This window comes from Dermacentor andersoni, chromosome 3 (assembly GCF_023375885.2).
Source record: "Dermacentor andersoni chromosome 3, qqDerAnde1_hic_scaffold, whole genome shotgun sequence".
NCBI classification, from domain to species: domain Eukaryota; kingdom Metazoa; phylum Arthropoda; class Arachnida; order Ixodida; family Ixodidae; genus Dermacentor; species Dermacentor andersoni.
In genome coordinates this window covers 171,998,097-172,003,830 of record NC_092816.1, presented here as the reverse complement: position 1 = coordinate 172,003,830, position 5,734 = coordinate 171,998,097, and positions in this window count along the sequence as shown.

Genomic DNA, 5,734 nt, shown 5'->3' with positions numbered 1-5,734 from the left:
CTCCCGGTCGATGTCCGGGTAGTTATTATCACCGCAAAGTATTAGATTGGCATGAGGAAATCGGGATTGCAAGTCTTGAACTACGCAGTGAAGGTCCGTAATAAAAGAATAATCCGTGTCAGGTGCTCGATAACATAAAATTAGCATATTGGTACAAGAGGGAAGGCAAATTTTCAGACACATTATTTCGCTGTGGCTGCTTATCTCAAGTAAAGTGGATGAATAAGTTGAATTCACAAGAGCAAGAATGCCGCCTCCCCGGCGATCTACTCGATCTCGGCTGTAGATATGAAAGGACCGGTTGCAGTGCAGCAATTCTGAATCGTTATTATCAGGTGTTAGCCAAGATTCAGTAAATAAAGCGAAGTCAGTTCTATGGTCTTCGAGGACGGCCTCAACTATTTCTTTCTTTCGGCAGGTAGCTTCTTATAGCTTCTTATATTTGTCAGTAGGACAGAAATTTTGTTAGCTTGAGCTGTGCGCAGGCATTCTGACAGCTGGACCTGCGGCAGGGAAGTGTCGCACGGCACCTGCGTTAGCCGCTATGAATGAACTTCTACAACGGAATCTGTTTCGGCGTTGTAAGTGAAAAGTTTTCTGCAGATAACCAACTTATCAAAGCAGATCTTAAATGAAGCGTTAGTTTGTTGGCCATAAGAAAACAGCTTTTTTCGGGCTAGCCGAACTTTAGCTGAGTAATCCTCACGAACTGAGAATGGGGTTTCTTTAGGTTTCTGTCCTGCAACAAGAATTCTTCATTTATCTTTAAAGTGTGCAAGCTTAACTATGATTGGGCGGTTTTTACCTGACTGGAAACGACGTAGTCGGTGTGCACGTTCATTATCTCGGCTACCAATTGTAATACCTAGGTGTTCGGAACAGAAGGAAGTAATGTGGGCCTCAGACTGGGTCCCAGCTTTCGCCTAGTTCCTCGTGAAGTCCGAGGAACAATAGGTTTTTGCGTCGCAAGCGGTTTTCAGCGTCGTCGCACTTGTTTGCCAGTGCTTTAACGTCTGAAACTAGCTTGGCCAAGTCGGTGTTTGTTTCGGACACAGTCACTTTTTCTGGGCTTGTTTCTATAGTTTTCGAGTATTTCGACGCGCGCTGAAAGACGATGCACCGAGTCTTCAATGTTCGTTTGAGCGGACCGGATCAAGGCAAGCTCAGCAAATACGGTGCTCTGAGCGGATGCAATACGAGATATGGCTTGGTAAATTGTTTCCAAAGACGGTGGAGCATCGTTTCCGTTCGGGCCTGGGTTTAGTTCGACATCACCAGATAAAACGAGAAGAGAAATAAGGCGAGCGTTGAGCCAGTAGAAGCAAGCGATACACAGCATCCTTTGACAACACTCGATGGCGTCTTTGGGGCACGACACCGCTAGCAAAAATGGGTTGCTAGAGCGACAGTACGTGGCATAGGGAAGATAACTAACCTGCAGCAGATGAAAAAAGGGCGTCTGCATGACGAGTTGCGATGCGGTGGCGTGCTCCAAATGACTCCAGTGGTACAGCGGCTTATGTAGGTACCGGATTTCCGCGCTTGTGCCAGGTTGCCAGATGACAGACTGGGCCACCGCGATGCCGGTCGATGTGGTCGTTGTCGATGTAGTTGTCGCCAGCTGGCAGCCAAGCGATTTCGTTGACGTCGTGTGGCCCAAAAAAGTCTGAGCTTTTGGCGTTGGAGCCTGAAGTGGCGGGTCCCCATATCAAGATTGCCTGCAGCAGATGAAAAAAGGGCGTCTGCATGACGAGTTGCGATGCGGTGGCGTGCCCCCTTAACGTGAGAAAGACTGAAGAAGCCGTAAAAAATAGACGCAGCCTGAAATCAGTGACAAGGAAACTTCGCATAGGACAAACCAAGATTTTGACGTAGTAGTTCTGCGGAAACCCGCAAGGCGGAGAGAAGTAATGAATAAAGGGAAAATCAGACATCCACCCGTTCGCAGCAATTGCTACAAAGGAAGCCCATAGGAATTCCTCGAAAGAAAAGCCTCATAGTTGAAGAAAAATTCGTCCTGGTCCGGGACTCGAACCCGGCACCACCGCCTCTCCGGGGCACCCGCTCTGCCATCTGAGCTAACCAGGCGGCTAGCAGATGGCAGGGCGAAGTCGAATTTGTCGACAACACGAAGCAAAGGCAAGAGTTTGACGTAGTAGTTCTGCGGAAACCCGCAAGGTGGAGAGAAGTAATGAATTAAGGGAAAGTCAGACATCCACCCGTTCGTAGCAATTGCTACAAAGGAAACCCATACGGGTTCCTCGAAAGAAAAGCCTCATAGTTGCAGAAAAATTCGTCCTGGTCCGGGACTCAAACCCGGGACCACCGCCTTTCCGGCGCAGCCGCTCTACCATCTGAGCTAACCAGGTGGCTAGCAGATGGCAGGGCGAAGTCGAATTTGTCGACAACACGAAGCAAAGGCAAGAGTTTGACGTAGTAATTTCGCGGAAACCCGCAAGGTGGAGAGAAGTAGATGTGTGCACTGAAAGATAAACTGGGTAATATCATCAGCAATATCGAAGGTATATTAAAAGCAGTGCAAAAATTCTATACTGACCTGTACAATACCCAGAGGACTCCGGAGAACTTCATTCGAAACCGTAATGAACAGGATACAGAAACTCCTCATACAACTATCGATGAGGTCAGAAGGGCCTTGCAAGACATGAAACGGGAAAAAGCGGCAGGAGAGTATGGAATAACAGTCGATTGAATAAGATGGAGGAGACATAATGCTAGGGAAGCTGGCGGCTCTCTATACGAATTGTCTATCGACTGCAAAGGTACCGGAAAACTCGAAGAATGCAAATATTATACTAATCCACAAAAAGGACGACGTTAAAGAACTGAAAAATTAGAGGCCCGTTAGCTTACTCCCAGTATTATATAAAATTATTTACCAAAATAATCTCGAATAGAATAAGAGCAACATTGGACATTAGTCAACCTAGGGAGCAGGCTAGCTTCAGGAAAGGATACTCCACAATGGATCACATCCCTGTCATTAATCAGGTTATCGACAAATACGCAGAATACAATGAGCCTCTCCATATGGCTTTCATAGATTACGAAAAAAGCATTTTATTCAGTAAAAACAACAGCAGTCATAGAGGCATTGCGTAATCAAGGACTACAGACCACTTACATAAATACCATGGAAAATATCTACAGAGATTCCACAGCCACCTTAATTCTGCACATGAAAAGTAGGAAGATACCTATAAAGAAAGGGGTCAGGCGAGGAGACACGATCTCTCCGATGCTATTCACTGCGTGCTTGGAAGAATTATTCCAGCAATTCAGCTGGGAAGGTGTGGGAGTAAAGATCGACGGCGAATACCTCAGGAACCTTCGATTTGTCGATGACATTGTTCTATTCAGCCACACTGCGGACGAGTTACAAGAAATGATTGTGGACCTTAACAGGGAGAGTGTAAGAGTGGGGCTGAAGATTAATATGCAGAAGACAAAGATAATGATAAATAACCGGGCCAGGGAACAAGAGTTTGAGATCGCAAGTCAGCCTCTAGAGTCTGTGAAGGAGTACGTTTACCTAGGTCGTTTAATCACTGGGAACCGGACCATCAGAAAGAAATTCACAGACGAATAAAAATGGGTTGGATCGCATACAGCAGACATCGGGAGCTCCTGGCTGGGAGGTTACCGTTAATATTGAAAAGGAAAGTGTACATGCAGTGCATTTCACCGCTGCCGACATATGATGCAGAGACTTGGAGACTGACAAAGAAGCTTGAGAATAAGTTAAGGACTGCGCAAAGAGCGATGGAACGAAGAATGCTAGGCGTAACTTTAAGGGATAGAAAGAGAACAGTTTGGATCAGAGAGCAAACGGGTATAGACGATATGCTGATAGACATTAATAGAAAGAAATGGCGCTGGGCAGGTCAGGTAATACGCAGATTAGATAACCGTTGGGCCATTAGGGTGACAGAATGGGTACCAAGAGAAGGGAAGCGCAGTATAGGACGGCAGAAGAATAGGTGGTGCGACAAAATTAGGAAATTTGGGGGTGCTAGTTCGGATCGGTTTGTGCAGGACAGGGGTAATTGGAGATCGCAGGGAGAAGCCTTCGTCCTGCAATGGACATAAATAGACAATGGACATGATGACAATGATGATGATGATGATGATGGTTGCGGTATCTGGGAGGAGAATTCAGATCGCTGTGAGGTGAAACAATCGGCACCGGTCGGGCGCCAGGTCGGACCTAGGTTTGCGAAATTCTTGCTGTACAACTGCCTGAATGAGAGAGATAACGGGGGCTGGTTGGTCAATGGTAGGCTCACGTGGGCGTGAATGGAACGGCGCAGGCTTTGTAGGCTCGAGTTCGCGGCGAACAATACGTCTGACGTGCTCATTTAAGAGAAAAGAATGGCGCTGGGCGTAAGGTCAACCAGTAAGGTCAACGCAAGACGATGTCGCAGCTGTGTTAGAGAGCCGGGAGAACTGTGGAATGACACGGTGGCTTTTGGCGAGCTCAAAGCGGCGGCATTCCTTGACAATGATGTTGATAGTGGATACATTGTTGAAGACCAACAAGTTGAAGGCGTCGTCCGCAATCCCTTTGAGTACGGCTGACTTTGTCAACGTCGGACATTTTCTCGTCGACTTTCCGGCAAACAGCGAGCATGTCTTTTATGTACGCGACATATGATTCAGTAAAGGACAGAACTCGGGTAGCAAGGTGTTTTCTACCAGCCAGCTCCCGACCGGTGGGATTTACAAAGAGGTCGACGAACTTCTTCTTGAAGGCATCCCAGCTAGTGATCTTGTTCTCGTGTGTTTGGAACCAGACACGAGGAGTTCCGGCCAAATAGAATAGGACATTGGCTAGCATATTGGTAGGGTCCCAGCGGTTGTTTTGGCTAACACGTGCATACAGGTTGAGCCAGTCCTCACCGTCGACATTATCTTGGATGGAGATATGCCAGGATCGCGGAGATTGGTAACGGTAACGTGCGTTGTTGTCGTGATTGCAGTAGTAGAAGGAGACGAGGTGTCGTCACCGGGAGCCATGGCGGCAAGCAGGACGGTGCGGCCGCTGCGGAGTTTCTTGGCGAGGACAGGGAACGACAACCTCCACCAAAGTGTTACCCAAACAAAGGATTAAGACTGGAGACTATGTACAAAATATATTTACAAAAGGTAACTGCAGCGCTGGCCAGTTCAGCCGACATCTCGAGAGCCAGAGAGCGTTCGTCGTCTTCGTCGGGGCGCCCACATGCATCGGCCACACGAAACACGCAATATGCATGTATCAATATATATTTTTTTATAGTGCTCTGGCAGAGGACGAAGAAGAAGTCGACTAGTGCGGACGTGTTGATATTGGCTCCAGCTTTCATCAATGTTCTCGAGTGGTTCTCCCTGCAGAAACGGTTTATTTGTGCTTTAATCGACGTGGCAAGTCAAGAGGTCTCTGTGAATACCGGATTTTCGTCAGTTGAAGTACTTTTCGCCGTTTTGTGAGTGAAACACGGCGAAAAGACGCGGGTAGGTTTAGGCCTACTCTTGCCCATCTGGGACTTGTGAAAGGAGAAGAGATTACTCAAGAGGCATACGACCCGGGATGGAAGGTGGCGTACGGCCGCGGCGTGGCCGGCGCAGGGAAGAATATCCGTCGGCTCAAGATTGAGGAAATACAGGTGGCCGACGAAGGGACGGCGGCCGCACCGCCGCACCATGCGACGCGATACGACACGTCACTGGTCCT